Raw genomic sequence first — 15,946 nt, 5'->3', positions numbered from 1 at the left:
ATACTATTGTTTTGGGGGTGTTGGTGGGGAAACATCAGCAGTACTCAGGGGTTACCCCTGTACTTAGGAGTGATTCCCTGTGGTGCTTGGGGACTATATGCATATACTGGAAAATGAACCCTGGGTTAGCCATTTACAAGACATGGGACCTTACCCACTGTATTATTTTTCCAACCCATCCTGGCATTTTTCTAAAGTTCATGACTTTATGTCTACCCATTGTATGGGAATGAAATCAAGTGCATAGCAGTCATAATCCAGAGAGAGGTTGGTAACACTAGGGAAACTTCAGTCTATAATGGAGACTGGCTACATGCAAAGACTAAACAGGACTATTCATAGTAGCTTATTAAGATAACCACCCAAACGGAAACAAGGCCAATTTGTTTTGGAGGGCATCCACAACATCTATTAAAAAAAAGGAACTGGGGAACTGAGAGATAGCATGGAGGCAGGGTGTTTGCCTTGCATGCTAAAGGACGGTGGTTCGAATCCCGGCATCCCATATGGTCCCCCCGAGTCTGCCAGGAGCTATTTCTGAGCCTATTGCCAGGAGTAACCGCTGCTGCCGGGTGTGACCCAAAACAAACAAACAAACAAACAAAAAAGAAGCAATTGCAACACACACTACACATAGGAACAAATCTCAAAAATATCAGAACTACAGGCCAAGAGAGAGATGGTGCAGACTAGGTTAGAATGCTAGTCTTGCATGTGTTCCAAGCATGATTAGATCTCCAGCTCTATAGGGTCCCCCTGATTCTCACTAGAAATAGTCCTAGAGTTTCCAAAACACTATGTCCCTGACAACCCCTCACCCCTGACAACCCCTAACCATAGGGTCCTTGCATTGAACCACTGGCTCAACTGTCTGAGAATCTTTGGGAGTAGCCCTGGGCTCTCTGAGCACCATTTGCAAGCGCTACCACCCCCCCTCTCACCACCCCCCCCCCATTTCCTCAGAAAATGTTAAAAAAAAATGCTGTGAGAAAGAAGCCAGATACAAAAAGATGGAGTGTATTCCATCTAATGTGAAAATACAGGGATTGGCAAAACTAAATCTTGGTATGATAGAATTTCAGAACAGTAGGGGAGAGGTGACAGGGAAGAAACGCATGAAATAATTTTTTTGAATGTATGACAGAAATGATTCTGATTTGGGTTGTAGGTCTGATGGTAAAAGTGTATTTTGGGAAGGGGGTAAGCCTTCTCAAGCTCTGATCAGGAGGTTTGGGGGGATCAACAAGCAATTTTGGGGTTTTTACAGGCCCTCCCAATAAAACTAACTCATCCCTCATAACAATTGTCAAAACCTACCACTCCCCACTTAAAGCTGAAAGTAAAATTTGCACCAGTGAATGAAGATGTTCAATATTAATGGTTTTATAGCATTGATTTATAATCTTTAGCACAACTTAAATTAAATCTTTCTTTGAAATCATAGTAAATTTATATAAAGTTTTGTTTGGTTTAATGCTTGAAGCAAGTTTATTATGAACAATTTTGTAAATCATGGTATTATGATAACTTGTTATGGTAAATCATTTGGCTTTGACCCCAAAGCCAAAACAAAAATTTAAACATATTTTATTTTTTAAAATTTATTTATTGATTGATTAATTGATTGATTGGTTGTTGAGCCACACCTAACTATGCTGAGGGGTTACTCCTGGCTCTGCACTCAGAAATCACCCCTGGCAGGCTGTGGGTGTTGAGAATCAAACCGGGTCCTTCCGGGGTCAGCCACATGCAAGGCAAATGTCCCACCGCTATGCTATCTCTCTGGCCCTTTAAAAATTTTAGGAGCCAGAAAGATAGCACAGCGGCGTTTGCCTTGCAAGCAGCCCATCTTGGACCTAAGGTGGTTGGTTCAAATCGCGGTGTCCCATATGGTCCCCCGTGCCTGCCAGGAGCTATTTTTGAGCAGATAGCCAGGAGTAACCCCTGAGCACCGCCGGTGTGGCCCAAAAACCAGAATATATATATATATTTTTTTTTTTAAAGGATCTGTGATCTATAAAACTTTTTGATCAAATTTTGCCAATTGTTCCAATCATGTCCTTTATCTTTAAAAAAAAAATGTGTTTTTCTCCTTATCCTGTGATTAGAATAATGATCCGAGCCTCATTTGGTTGTCATGTCTTTTTAGTTTCATTTAATTGGAATCATTCCTCAATATTCCTTTGTCTTTTATAAGTCTGACATTTGTGAAGAGCACAGGCTGGTTATTTGAGTGAATGTTCCACAGTCTGGGTCTGCCTGGTGTTTCCTCATGGTCAGATCTTGGCAGACTGCACTGATGCAGTACTGGGCTCTTTGTGGTCCCTCATCTCAGCAGTACCTCATGGCACTAGACCTATGACTAGTGGCACTAATGCAGACCCCTGGTTAAGATGTCGGTGACTGCTGTTCATTACTATTTTTTTCCATTTATACTAATAAGTATTTTGTTTGTTTTTGGGCCACACCTGGTGACGCTCAGGGGTTATTCCTGGCTATGCACGAAGAAATTGCTCCTGACTCGGGGGACCATATGGGATGCCAGGGATCAAACCCAGGTCCGTCCTGGGTCAGTCACATGCAAGGCAAACGCTCTATCTCTGTGCTATCTTTTTGTTCGTTTTTTTTTTGTTTGTTTGTTTTCTTTTATTTGTGGGCCACATACAACAATGTTTGGGCTTACTCCTGGCTCTATACTCAAGGACCACTCCTTATAGTTTCAGGGCACTCATATATGGGGCCAGGGATTGAACTGGAGGCAGCTACATGCTAGAGAAATGCCTTATCCTATCCTATCCTATCCTATCCTATCCTATCCTATCCTATCCTATCCTATCCTATCTTATCCTATCCTATCCTGTCATATCTCCAGCCCAGCCTTCTATAATTTATTGTTTGCTTTTCATGTTAGTAATGTTAACATAGATGCATAGAATTGGGATGCTAGCTTAATTTTATTCTTTCCTTCAGAACTCTTTTTTTTAAATATAATATCTTTATTTAAACATCTTGATTACAAATATGATTGTGATTAGGTTTCAGTCATGTAAATGAACACCCCCCCTGCACCAGTGCAACATTCCCACCACCAATGTCCCAAATCTCCCTCCATCCCACCCACCCCCACCTGTACTCTAGACAGGCTTTCCAGTTCCCTCATTCATTCACATGGTTATGATAGTTCTCAGTGTAGTTATTTCTCTAACTGCACTCACCACTCTTTGTGGTGAGCTTCATGAAGTGAGCTGGAAGTTCCTCGCTGTGCTATCTTTCCTGCTCACTAATAAGTGCTTTAAGGGAAGTCACTGAGGACTAGATAAATATTCTGTTCATCAGACTTTTCATCATTAATTTTAGCGTTTTTGTTCTTCTTGCCTGATTTGAATATTACTAGGATGGTAGACAAATGTCATTTTCTAGCCCTGTAATTCACTCGTTATTTGACTTCTACTCTAAGAGCCTCTCATTTTCTGCATGCATTAGTTTCTATTCATTCTATTATATCAATATGGACACATAGATCTTTATTCTATTTAATAGGGTATAATTCATTCCTATTACTCTCTATCTTGGTGCTTAATTTATTCTAGATTTCTCCATTATCTTTTGAGTATTTTCTCACTCAGATTCAGCATGCATTTGCCCTGGAATCAGTCAAGGATTACTGGTGCATGGAAAAGGATATGCCAGAGTACACTTGAACAGATTTATGGAATATCACATATTTATGTATTAGCTCAGGCATATTTCCTCTTTACCTTCTGCCATATTTGAAACTCACTTCTTTAACAGCAAGAAATAGGGAGCCAACAGATAACTAGATAACAAAGCTATGGTACATGTATTCAATGGAATACTACTCAGCTGTAAGAAAGATGAAGTCATGCAATTCGCTGCAATGTGGATGGATATGGGGATTATTGTGTTGAGTGAAATCAGGCAGAGGGAGAGGAACAGACTGAATAATCTCTCTCATCTATGGGGTATAAAGATATGTCCTAGGAAAATAGAAAATGCCCAATGGCAAGAGCAATAAAGAACAGGGTAACTGGTCCTCAGTAGGAAGGAGGCCTGCCACGAGAGGAGGGGGCGGGGGGGAGATACATTAAGGAAGGGAACACTAGGACAGTTGAGGAGGGGAAATGTGCCCACCACAGAGGCACAAGTTAAAAGGGGGTCTAGCTCTTCAAAGCACCCCAACATCTCTCTCCCCTCTGCTTCCTCCTCCTCCTCCTCCTCTTCCTTCTTCTTCATAGGGTTGGAGATTCAAAAAGGTCTCCACTGTACACTCCAACACTTTGAACTCCAACATGTGTGCATATGTACACACACACACACACACACACACACACACACACCATCACCACCACCACCACCACCACCACTCAGCCCTGGCCCTGGTCTGGAACTGTTAATTAGTTGAGTTTGAATTAGCTGCTTAACATTTGAAAATCAGTAGATTTCTATAAATTCATTTAGTTTTAAGCTATTAGGTCCCTCCAATTTGCTCTGCCCTCTGCAGCCTGGAAAGTTCTCCTTCTCTTCCTCCCTCCTTTCTTCCTTCCAACCTCTCCTTCCTTCCTTCCTTCCTTCCTTCCTTCCTTCCTTCCTTCCTTCCTTCCTTCCTTCCTTCCTTCCTTCCTTCCTTCCTTCCTTCCTTCCTCCCTCCCTCCCTCCTTTCTTCCTTCCAACCTTTCCTTCCTTCCTTTCTCTTTCTTTCTCTTTCTTTCTCTCTCCTTTCTCTCTTCTTTCTTTCTTTCTTTTTCTTTCTTTCTTTCTTTCTTTCTTTCTTTCTCTCTCTCTCTCTCTCTCTTTCTTTCTTTCTTTCTTTCTTTCTTTCTTTCTTTCTTCTTTCTCTTTCTCTTTTTCTTTTCTTCTTTTTCTTTCTTTCTTTCTTTCTTTCTTTCTTTCTTTCTTTCTTTCTTTCTTTCTTTCTTTCTTTCTTTCTTTCTTTCTTTCTTTCTTTCTTTCTTTCTTTCTTTCTTTCTTTCTTTCTTTCTTTCTTTCTTTCTTTCTTTCTTTCTTTTTTTTGGTTTTTGGGCCACACCCGGCGATGCTCAGAAGTGACTCCTGGCTGTCTGCTCAGAAATAGCTCCTGGCAGGCACGGGGGACCATATGGGACACCGGGATTCGAACCAACCACCTTTGGTCCTGGATTGGCTGCTTGCAAGGCAAACGGCGCTGTGCTATCTCTCCGGGCCCTCTTTCTTTCTTTCTTTCTTTCTTTCTTTCTTTCTTTCTTTCTTTCTTTCTTTCTTTCTTCTTTCTTCTTTCTTTCTCTCTCTTTTTCTTTCTTTCTTTCTTACTTTCTTTCTTTTTCTTTCTTTCTTTCTTTCTTTCTTTCTTTATCTTTCTTTTTCTTTCTTTCTTTCTCTTTCTTTCTTTCTTTCTTTCTTTCTTTTCCTTCCTTCCTTCCTTCCTTCCTTCCTTCTTCCTTCCTTCTTTCTCTTGCCCTCTGCAGTCTAGAAAGTTCTCCCTCTCTTCCTCCCTCCTTTCTTCCTTCCAACCTCTCCTTCCTTCCTTTCTCTTTCTTTCTTTCGTTCTCTTTCTTTCTCTTTCTCTCTCTTTCTCTTTCTTCTTTCTTTCTTTCTCTTTCTTCTTTCTTTTTCTTTCTTCTTTCTGCTTTCCTATATCCACTATATCCACCAGGTATAGTGGGGGCATGCTGGGGTGCTGGGGTGGGGATAGAACTCAGAGCACCAGGGCTGAAGTGATAGCACAGAGGTAGGGCATTTGCCTTGCACACAGAAGATCTGGGACAGACCCAGGTTCAATCCCTGGCATCCCATATGGTCTGCCTAGCCAGTAGCAATTTCTGGACATAGAGCCAAGAGTAACCCCTGAGCACCATCAGGTGTGGCTCCAAAAACCAAAAATTAAAAAAAAAATCCCAGAGTGCCATGCAATGCATGTTCAGCATGCATCCCAATCCTTTGAACTATCTCCCTGGTATCAGAAAGTTTATTGAAATGCTCTGTGATTATGTAGCTTCCTGCTCTGACCCCACTGGTGCTTTCCAATTCCTTTTAGGGAAAAATCCAAACTCCTTACAAGGAAAAATGTCCCTCTTGGTGCATGGGACTGATATGAAGCCTTCTCTCCCCAATCCTTTCATTCCCACACCCTTTCTTTTCTTGCAATGCTCTGAGCTCATTTATAGCCATTTGTAAGTGTGCACTTGATAAGATTGCAAATATTCACAATGTTGTCCTGGCAGTCTTTTTTTTTTTTTTTTTTTTTTTTTGGTTTTTGGTCACACCCAGTGGTGCTCAGGGGTTACTCCTGGCTATCTGCTCAGGAATAGCTCTTGGCAGGCACGGGGGACCATATGGGACGCCGGGATTTGAACCAACTACCTTTGGTCCTGGGACGGCTGCTTGCAAGGCAAACGCCACTGTGCTATCTCTCCGGCCCCGTCCTGGCAGTCTTGGGGAACCATCTGAAGTGCTAGGGATTCAACCAGGGGCTAAGCATGTGCAAGTGTCCTACCTGCCATACTATTTCTCTGACCCCACCCCCTTTCTTAGTCTCTCTCCAAACTTCTCACTCTTTCCTTTCATTACCTTCTCTTCTTTTGATCTTCCAAAGGTAAGTTAATATGTTATTCCTTGATGTTTAAACTCTCACTACATTTTTTTTTATCTTTTTAACAATCCCTATGTAGAAACTAGGTTTGCTTAACTCAACTGTGTTTATTTCCCCACAGAAATTTTCATGATTAAAATGACCTACTTTGTTTTTAAAAACAAGAGGTGGAATTATTTTTGATTTGTTATTGGACCATACCTGGTAATGATCGGGGGTAACTCCTGGCTCTACACTCATAAATAACTGGTGGTGGGGCGTTTGCCTTGCATACAGCTGATTTGAACAGAAGGTGGTTCAAATCCTGGCATCCCATATGGTCCCTCATGCCTGCCAGGAGTGACTTCTTATTTTTTGGGGGGGGGGGTCACAACTGGCATCACTCAGGGCTTACTCCTGGCTCTATGCTCAGAAATTGCTTCTGGCAGGCTCCGGAGACCATATGGGATGCGGGGATTCAAACCTCCGTCCTTCAGCATGCAAGGCAAAAATGCCTTACCTCCATGCTATCTCTCCGGCCCCACCAGGAGTGACTTCTGAGCACAGAGCCAGGAGTAAGCCCTGAGTGCCCCTGGGTGTGACCCCCCCCAATAAAAAAAAATCTGGTGGGCTTGGGAGAATATATGGGATACTAGAGATAGAGCCCAGGTGGGCCAATTGCAAGGCTAGTATCCTACCTGTTGTGCTATTGCTTCAGGTGAAATTTTTATATCCTTTTGTATAGTTTGATTCATTTGTTATCTAATGGCTTTTTTTGTGATAAAATAACCTTAATGTGTACTCTAGTAGCCATTTTTAAGTGTGTGCTTGATAAAAATTGCGTGTATTGAAAAAAATTGTCCAACCATCTTCACCGTCATCACAACTTTTTAATCTTATTAAGTTTCAGAGGCCAAGTGGGTAGGCTGCTTCCTTCCTTCCTTCTTTCCTTATATACATATAGGTGTGGTAATATAGTATTTATTATTTTGTGATAAATTTATTTCACTTAACATTCTGTCCCCAAGGTTCATCCATTCAGAGGTCTGGGTCAGGATGTACTTCCCTTTTTAAGGATAAATAATATTTCATAGTGTGATTTGGTTATTGATTGATATACACTTTAGCTACTTTTACATTTTCAGCATGCTTGCTTTTTGAGGGGAGTTCACACCTGCTGCACTCTGGGATTACTCCTGGCTCTGTGCTCAGGACTCACTACTGGTAAGGTTTGGCGAATTATAGATGGTGCAAGGAGTCAAACGTTGCTCATCAAATGCAAGGTAAGTGCCCTAACCACAGCACTATCTCTCCCCTCAGCATACTTGTTTTTGATATAAGCAAACCTTCACTTAACTACTGTTAGACTAAAAGAGGGAGCATTTGACTCTAGAAGCCTCTCTCATGATCCTTCCAGGCAATTGCTACCATCCTTGAATCAACTTTGCTAACATTTACTGTATAGAACTATCGCCTATTCTTGGCCTTCACATGAATAGACTCCTATATCAGTGCTCTTTTTCATTAGGATTCTTTTGCTCCATCTTGTCGCTGTAACAGTCACCTACATTGTATATGAATTAATAGTTTATTTATCGTTGAATGAATGCAATCTGTCACTTATTCTCACCACTTTATTTTTTTGGTATTTGGTCCACACCTGATGATGCTCAGGGGTTACTCTGGCTATGCACTCAGAAATCACTTCTGGCTTGGGGGACCATATGGGACACTGCGGATCAAACCGAGGTTCATCCTAGATCAGCCACGTGCAAGGCAAACGCCCTACCATTGTACCATTGTTTTGGCCCTTATTCTCACCTCTTTTTTTTTTTTTTTGGTTTTTGGGCCACACTCGGCATTGCTCAGGGGTTATTCCTGGCTGTTTGCTCAGAAATAGCTCCTGGCAGGCACGGGGGACCATATGGGACACTGGGATTCGAACCAACCACCTTTGGTCCTGGGTTGGCTGCTTGCAAGGCAAAAACCGCTGTGCTATCTCTCCGGGTCCTATTCTCACCTCTTTAGAAATTTATTTGTTAGGATTCTGTGGTTTACAATGGTATTAATGATGATTTGTCATGCACATAACCATTCTCACCACTGTTTATACATTCCACCATTCACTGCCATTAGTAGTGATATGGATGGAATTAAATGCCCCCCTATCCCAATTCATAGGTTAAAATTCTAATCTCTAAAGAAACTACATTTGGGAACAAGGCTTTTAAAAATACAGAGATATGGGGCTGGAGAGATAACACAACGGACAACGGTAAGGCATTTGCCTTAGACGCAGAAGGATGGTGGTTTGAATCACTGCATCCCATATGGTCCTCCGAGCCAACCAGGAGCAATTTCTGAGCATAGAGCCAGGAGGAATCCCTGAGCGCTGCCGGGTGTGGACCCCCCCCCCCAAAAAAAGAAAATATAGGGATAAGGATTAAGTGAGTTCACAGGGTAGTGCTCTAATTTATTAAGACAAGAGTCTACATAAGAGACATGAGGAGAACTAGTGCACCAGGCAAGGCTAAGTCAGGACACAACCATAGAGGAAGGCGATTGTGAGTGAAGAAAGCAGTGCTCACCAGAAACCAGTCCTACCGGCACCTTGAATTTGCCTTTCCAGCTTCCAGAACTATGAGAACATGCATTCCTGTTGTTTAAGTCACCCAGTCTGTAACATTCTATTCTGGCTTCCTGATTAAGCTAGAATAGTTTTCTAATTGGGGATCTTTGAGGGAATATAAGCATTTATTTCTGTTGAATATGTTTACATTGGGGGAAGGGAGAGAGAGAGAAAAAGAGAGAGAAGGGAGGGAGGTGGGAGAGGGAAAGGGATAGGGATGAATAGAGGCGATATTTTCCTGCATCACTTGAGAATAAATTAAAGAAGTTACTCCCCCCCATAAAAATCACTTAGCAACCTGTGAAATGGCCTAATGCTATTGAATCTATCAACCCAATTCCATTGTTACAATTATACACACACACGCACACACACACACACACACACAAGGCGTGCGCCCTCTTCTTTCTATCTACTGGTGATGATCCATTGTTACAGATCACATTTCGTTTTCAAATCTGCTGTTTCCTTTCATATGAGACAGTGCATTGATCTCTGCTTTTATGATCTTGACATTTGTGATGGCCATATGGTGTAGTTTTTTTTTTTTTTGTTTTTGTTTTTTGTTTTTGTTTTTTGAGGTCACACCCAGCAGCGCTCAGGGGTTACTCCTGGCTCTCCGCTCAGAAATCACTCGTGGCAGGCTTGGGGGACCATATGGGATGCTGGGATTCGAACCACTGACCTTCTGCATGCAAGGCAAACGCTTTACCTCCATGCTATCTCTCCGGCCCCATAAGGTTTGGTTTTAAGTGTTTCTGGAATTGTACATTTGAGGGCAAGAATGTTACAGAGGTAAGGCTACGTCTTCCCATGAATTCTACTCAAAGATCATTCCTGATGGTGCTCAGAGGAACATATACAGTGCTAAGGATCACACAGGGCAGATGCATGCAAGGCAAGTATCTTAACCTCTGTACAATCTCCTGACCCCCTGGCGATGTAACTTTTATTACACTTAGTTAAAATGGAGTCTATCGGGCTTCTCCACTGTTAACGAGTACAATGCTCTTATTAATTTATAAGTAATTAACAAAATTTTCAAGGAGGGAACTGGAAATAATGTAAATCTGTTCCTCATGAAAATTTCACCTAATAGTTTTCACATCCCTTGATGATTCTGGTCTAATGCAACTAAATCTATAATGTTTGCAAAATAGTCATTTTCTAGTTCCATTATTACTTCTCTGTTTATCTGTTGGCATTCTACTCTCAGGAAGAGTTTCTCTTCTACTTATTTGTTTATTCATGTAGTTATCTAATTAATAAGGACTTGTGGGTTCTATCATTGTCTCATTTGATACTCAGATTATCCCAGATTTAGCCATTGGGAGCCCTTGCTAATGAGCTTTGAGACTTTTAAAAAACATTTAAGCAGCCACTTTCCCCCTTCCTTTATTCATTGTTACTTGCTGTTTCGATGACTGAGGGTCTCAGATATGGGCCGACTGCTAGTGCTCCCACATTGGCTGGATGTGCTTGCTGAATGCTGCCTGCTTTCATTGGGGCCACTGCGAGGACATGATGGAGCTCACGTTCTTCAAGACTCCCAGGCCCTTCAGGCCTTGTAGGATTCCAGAGCACTGCTGCAGTGCTCACGAGGTGCTTGCTAGACTTCCTGGATGGGAGGCACATACAGATTTTGAGAGCATTTGCCAGGGCTACCACCTTTTCTTTCTCACTGGTTCCTAACTGAGGTGCATCTGGAAATCCCTTTCGGGACCAGAGATCCCAGACAGCAGAGCTGCTAGAATCACTCTGGTTTCAGGTTGCAGCCCTCAAACTCTCCACCTTCTGCAAAGCATAATCTATGTCACAGAACTATTGCCCCGCCCACCTCCCAATTGCTTTCAATCATAGTATAATATAGAGAAGTTATGGTCTTCAACATCTTGGTGTTCTCAATTGACTTGTGTACTCACCTCATGGTATTAAGTTCACTACCGTTGTTGTGTAACATCAACTCTTTCTCTGAAACTGAAACTCTGTCTGTGCCTGTGAAACAATAACCCCCCTCTCTGCACAGAAGCTGGCAACTGTCATTCTCCACTCTCTGTCTCGGTGAAGTAGCTCCAATAGCTTTCTTCCTTCTGTAACAAGTTGATTTCACTTAGCATAATGTCTTGAGGTATGAGGGACATAAAGAAACTTCACAAGGGAACATTAAATGCCCAAAGGCAATAGAAACAGTAGGAAAACTGGTCTTCAGTAGGAAGCTTGTCACTGCCTTAGGAGTGGAAAGGGGGTAAGTTGAAGAAGGAACACTAGAACAATGATGGAGGGGAAATGTGTCTGCTATAGAGGCAGGCTGAGAGGTGGGAGGCAAAGTGGGACATTGCTGGAGGGAAATGGATGTTGGTGAAGGGACGGATGCTTGGACATTGTACACTGAAACTGAATAATGAGCAACTTTGTAACTCTGTAAGTCACAGTGATGGTGTAAAAAAAGAATAATATTTGTGGGCTGATCTATGTCAAAATATGTGTGAGAAAATCCTTTTTCAGGCTGTCTGCCTTTCCCCTTTATGAACATTCCACATGTTTATTCATTTGTCCTGTGAGGGATATCTGCTCTGCTTCTGCCTTTTGGGTGTGTGTAAAGAATGTTGCTAGGAACAGAATGTCCAAATGCTTCTTCAAAACTAATCTAAGGGGCTAGATCTATAGTACAGGGGGGTATGGTACTTGCCTAGGGTATGATCCCTGGCATCTCATATGGCCTCCTATACCCACCAGGAGTGGTTCCTGAGTGCAGAGCTAGGATTCACCCCTGAATATTGCTGGGTGTGTCACAAAACAAAACAAATCAAAATACCAAAGCAAAAAGCTTCTGATGCTTTGGAGAGTGGTGTACCCCCAAATGAAATGACTACATCATATGGCGAGTTCATTGGCAATGTTTTGAGGATCCACCATATTGTTTTTCATAGCAACTGCACAAGATTTCCATTTCTTCCATTCTTGTTAGCACTTCCTGTTCATTGATGGTCCATGGACTCCTCTTAGGGATGATGCGATATCACCTTGTGGTTTTGATTTACATTTTGCTAGAGATTAATGATATAAACCATCTTCTCATGTTATAGATTATTTGCTTATCTTCTTTGGGGAACAAATATCTGATCAAGCCCTCTGTCTATTTATCTTGGTCTTGTTAAGTAGAGGAATTTTTTATGGACTCTAAGTATTATCTTGTTTTGTGACAGATCCTCATCCTTCTTGGAGTATATCCTAGTGCAGGGGTCGACAACCCGCAGCTCCCGAGCCGCATGCGGCTCTTTTGAAGCTTTGCCATGGCTCCGACAGCAGGGCCCATAGCAGGTGGGGAGAAAGCAGTATCACTTAAATATTTTAATTGGCTATTAATTTGCACAAATACATGTTTTACAATGTTAAGTGAAAAAGTTTTTTTCTTCTGATACACAGCTAACTGCACAATCTTGTATTATAGCATTAAGATCAGAAACAATGGGGCCGGGCGGTGACGCAAGAGGTAAGGTGACTGCCTTGCCTGCGCTAGCCTTGGACGGACCACAGTTCGATCCCCCAGCGTCCCATATGGTCCCCCAAGCCAGGAGCGACTTCTGAGCGCATAGCCAGGAGTAACCCCTGAGCATCACCGGGTGTGGCCCAAAAAAAAAAAATTAAAAAAATAATAAAAAAAAAAGATCAGAAACAATGTAAGCAGTGCTATATTTGTTTTAAATGTTGTGATGGTTTTGCAGCTCCCAGGGTTTTTTTCCCCTTTGGAAAAGAGTCCAAGTGGCACTTTATGTCTTAATGGTTGCGGACCCTGTTTAGTGGTTTGACACCATAAAATGTTTCAGAAGTTCAATTTTTCTGACCCTAGTGCTGTAATCAGGCATTTCTCTAAGAGTACTTGGTTCCTTTTAAAGGAGAAAGACATTTATTGTTTGTTTGTTTGTTTGTATGATTGTTTTTTGGGAAAGCATACCCAGCAGTGCTCAGAGTTTACTCCTGTCTTGGCGTTCACTCCAGGGATCACTCCTGGGTGATGCTAAGAGAACCATGCGCAGTGCTAGGGATCGATAGAATCCAAGTCAGCAGTGTGCAAGACAAACATCTACCTCTTTCTGTGTTATCTCTTGGGCCTTTAGGGGAGAAAGACATTTTTATAGATGTGGATTTAGGGTCTACTCTTTATTCAGGGGATAAAGGACCTTCCTTGCTGTTCCTGGGCCTGCTCAGTGGTCAGAGCTGGGAATGGTTTTGTGCTTGTGTGTATGTATATTTGCTTCTATTTATAACCATTAAAAGCCTTCAGTCACATAAGTGACTATTTCCAAAGTACTTACATAAGTTTTCTTTCACATCTTTGCAACTTTCTTCCTCCATAGAAAAGCCCCCTAATGGGCCCGGAGAGATAGCACTTGCAAGCAGCCGATCCAGGACCAAAGGTGGTTGGTTCGAATCCCGGTGTCCCATAGGGTCCCCCGTGCCTGCCAGGAGCTATTTCTGAGCAGACAGCCAGGAGTAACCCCTGAGCACCACCGGGTGTGGCCCAAAAACCCAAAAAAGAAAAAAGAAAAAAAAGAAAATACGATTTAAAAAAAAAAAAGAAAGAAAAGAAAAGCCCCCTAATATGTTAATGTACTGCTCTCCACCCCAGCCTAAACAGCTGCCTCTAGCTGGTCTCTCTCCTTGGTCCTGCCTCCCCCCTCCCTCCCCCACTCCTGCTGCCTTGAGCAAGAATTGGGAAAGGGGACAGGGTCCTAATGGCTTGGTGAGGGAATTAATTATTCACTTACTCCAAAAGGCAGACTGCAAGGGTAGAGCTGGAATTTGACAAATATGTGGACAGCTTCTCTGTGTCTCCACCCTACACCATCTGCAGAAAGCTCAGGGACTTGCCTTTTGGAGTGCAGGGCTGTACTTTCCACTACTTGAGAGGATCCTGGGTTCCCTGGAGCAGGATCTTCCACAGAAAATCATGAGTACATCTGCTCTAGCCCCACTTTTGTTTTGAAGGCTTCAGGGTGGTTGGCAGTAGGTGGCTTTGGTACCACAGCCAGGCCCCAGCCAGCACTGAACCAGCCCACATGCCCTGGCCCCGACAGGCTCAGGCATGATGCTGGGGCCTCCTCCAGCTGGCCTCGGGGGACCTGGACAGGAATCTCATTGGAGGTCAGGCCAGAAAGTAGAAGAAATTTATAATTGATGCCAAAGCTCTTAGCGGAGCCCAGACTCCTCACCCACCACTTAAGCTGCACTTTACAAGTCCAAATGGTTTCACGGTTTCCCTTTCATCCTGGTCATTGGAATCTGAAAGATTCTGCCTGCTCCTGTGGCTTCCGGCTCTCTTCCAACACCACAGGGAGCCCTGGAAGGGAAAGGGGCACTCACTGGTCCACTACAGCCTCCAGGGGACCTCTTGGCCTCCAGGCCAGCCCACCTCCTTCTTGCAGAGATAGAACAGAGCTGGATGCTCACTCATACTTGCCTTGTGCAGGCTTTCTGGAAGTATTTCTACCTTTGGGGGTGGAGTATAGCAAAGCTTCCCTAGAGATAGGTTCTCCTGTTTCCTGGATCCTCACAGATGGTCTATAGTGAGGAGAGAGGTGGCTGAGCCATGGGCATCCTGCAGGGGAGGGAGACAGGGAAAGTGGGGATAATGGAAAACCTCAGCAGAATATCCACGGGAAGGGCTGGGTACAGTCAAATTCAAGTGGGCCCAGAACTGGCATAATTGGGGAGGCTCTTGAAGAAAAAGAACACAAAAACAAAACAAAACAAATAACAAAAGGGACCATAACCATAATATAGTGGATAGGGTGCTTGTTTGCATGTGGTTGGCCTGGATTTGATCCCCAGCACCACATATGTTCCCACCAAGCACTTCTAGAAATCATTACTGAGTAAAAACAAGGAGAAATTTCTAGGTACCTCTGGCTGTGGCCCAAAATAAGTAAAAGAAAAGTACAAAACACAAACTCCGGAATCAGAAGTAGGTGCAGGACTTGGGAGTATGTCATGAAAATTGCGTGTTCTAAGCACCCAGCTGCTTGGAGAACCCTAACAGCATCCTGTTACCCCCTCAGCTCTTTTTTGTTATTGTTGTTGTTTTGTTTTGCTTTTGGGTCACGCCTGGCAGTGCTCAGGGGTTACTCAGAAGTTGCTTCTGGCAGGCTTGGGGGACTATATGGGATGCCGGGATTCAAACCGGGGTCCATCCTGTATTGGCCGTGTGCAAGGCAAATGCCTTACTGCTGTGCTATCACTCTGGTCCTTCCCTCAGCTTCTTTTAAGCACAGAGCAAACTGCTCCACTTCCCCTCAATGAGGCTCTTCAGGGCAGGCATTGGATATCTAGTGTTAGTTTCCGGTCAAAACCAAGTATTTCATAAGCATTAATGAATAACTAGGAGAAAGGAAGAAATACAGTTTTTCTTAGATGAAATGATTATAATTTGGTGTCAGACCACTTCAATGCCTTATTTTGCCCTGATAATACCAACAAACCATCCTCCTTTTTTGTTTCTGTTTTTGTTTTTGGTTTTTGGACCACACCCGATGACACTCGGGGGTTATTCCTGGCTATGTGCTCAGAAATCGCTCCTAGCTTGGGGGATCATATGGGACTCCAGGGATTGAACGGAGGTCCGTCCTGGGTCAGCCGTGTTGCGCTATCACTCCGGCTCCACCATCCTCCATTTTTATAGATGGGAGTGGATAGCACAGCAGTAGGGTGTTTGCCTTGCGCGAGACCAAGCCAACCCAGGACAAACCCTGGTT

Source organism: Suncus etruscus, chromosome 1, assembly GCF_024139225.1.
Source record: "Suncus etruscus isolate mSunEtr1 chromosome 1, mSunEtr1.pri.cur, whole genome shotgun sequence".
In the NCBI taxonomy this organism is placed as follows: Eukaryota; Metazoa; Chordata; class Mammalia; order Eulipotyphla; family Soricidae; genus Suncus; species Suncus etruscus.
This window is presented reverse-complemented; position numbering follows the sequence as displayed.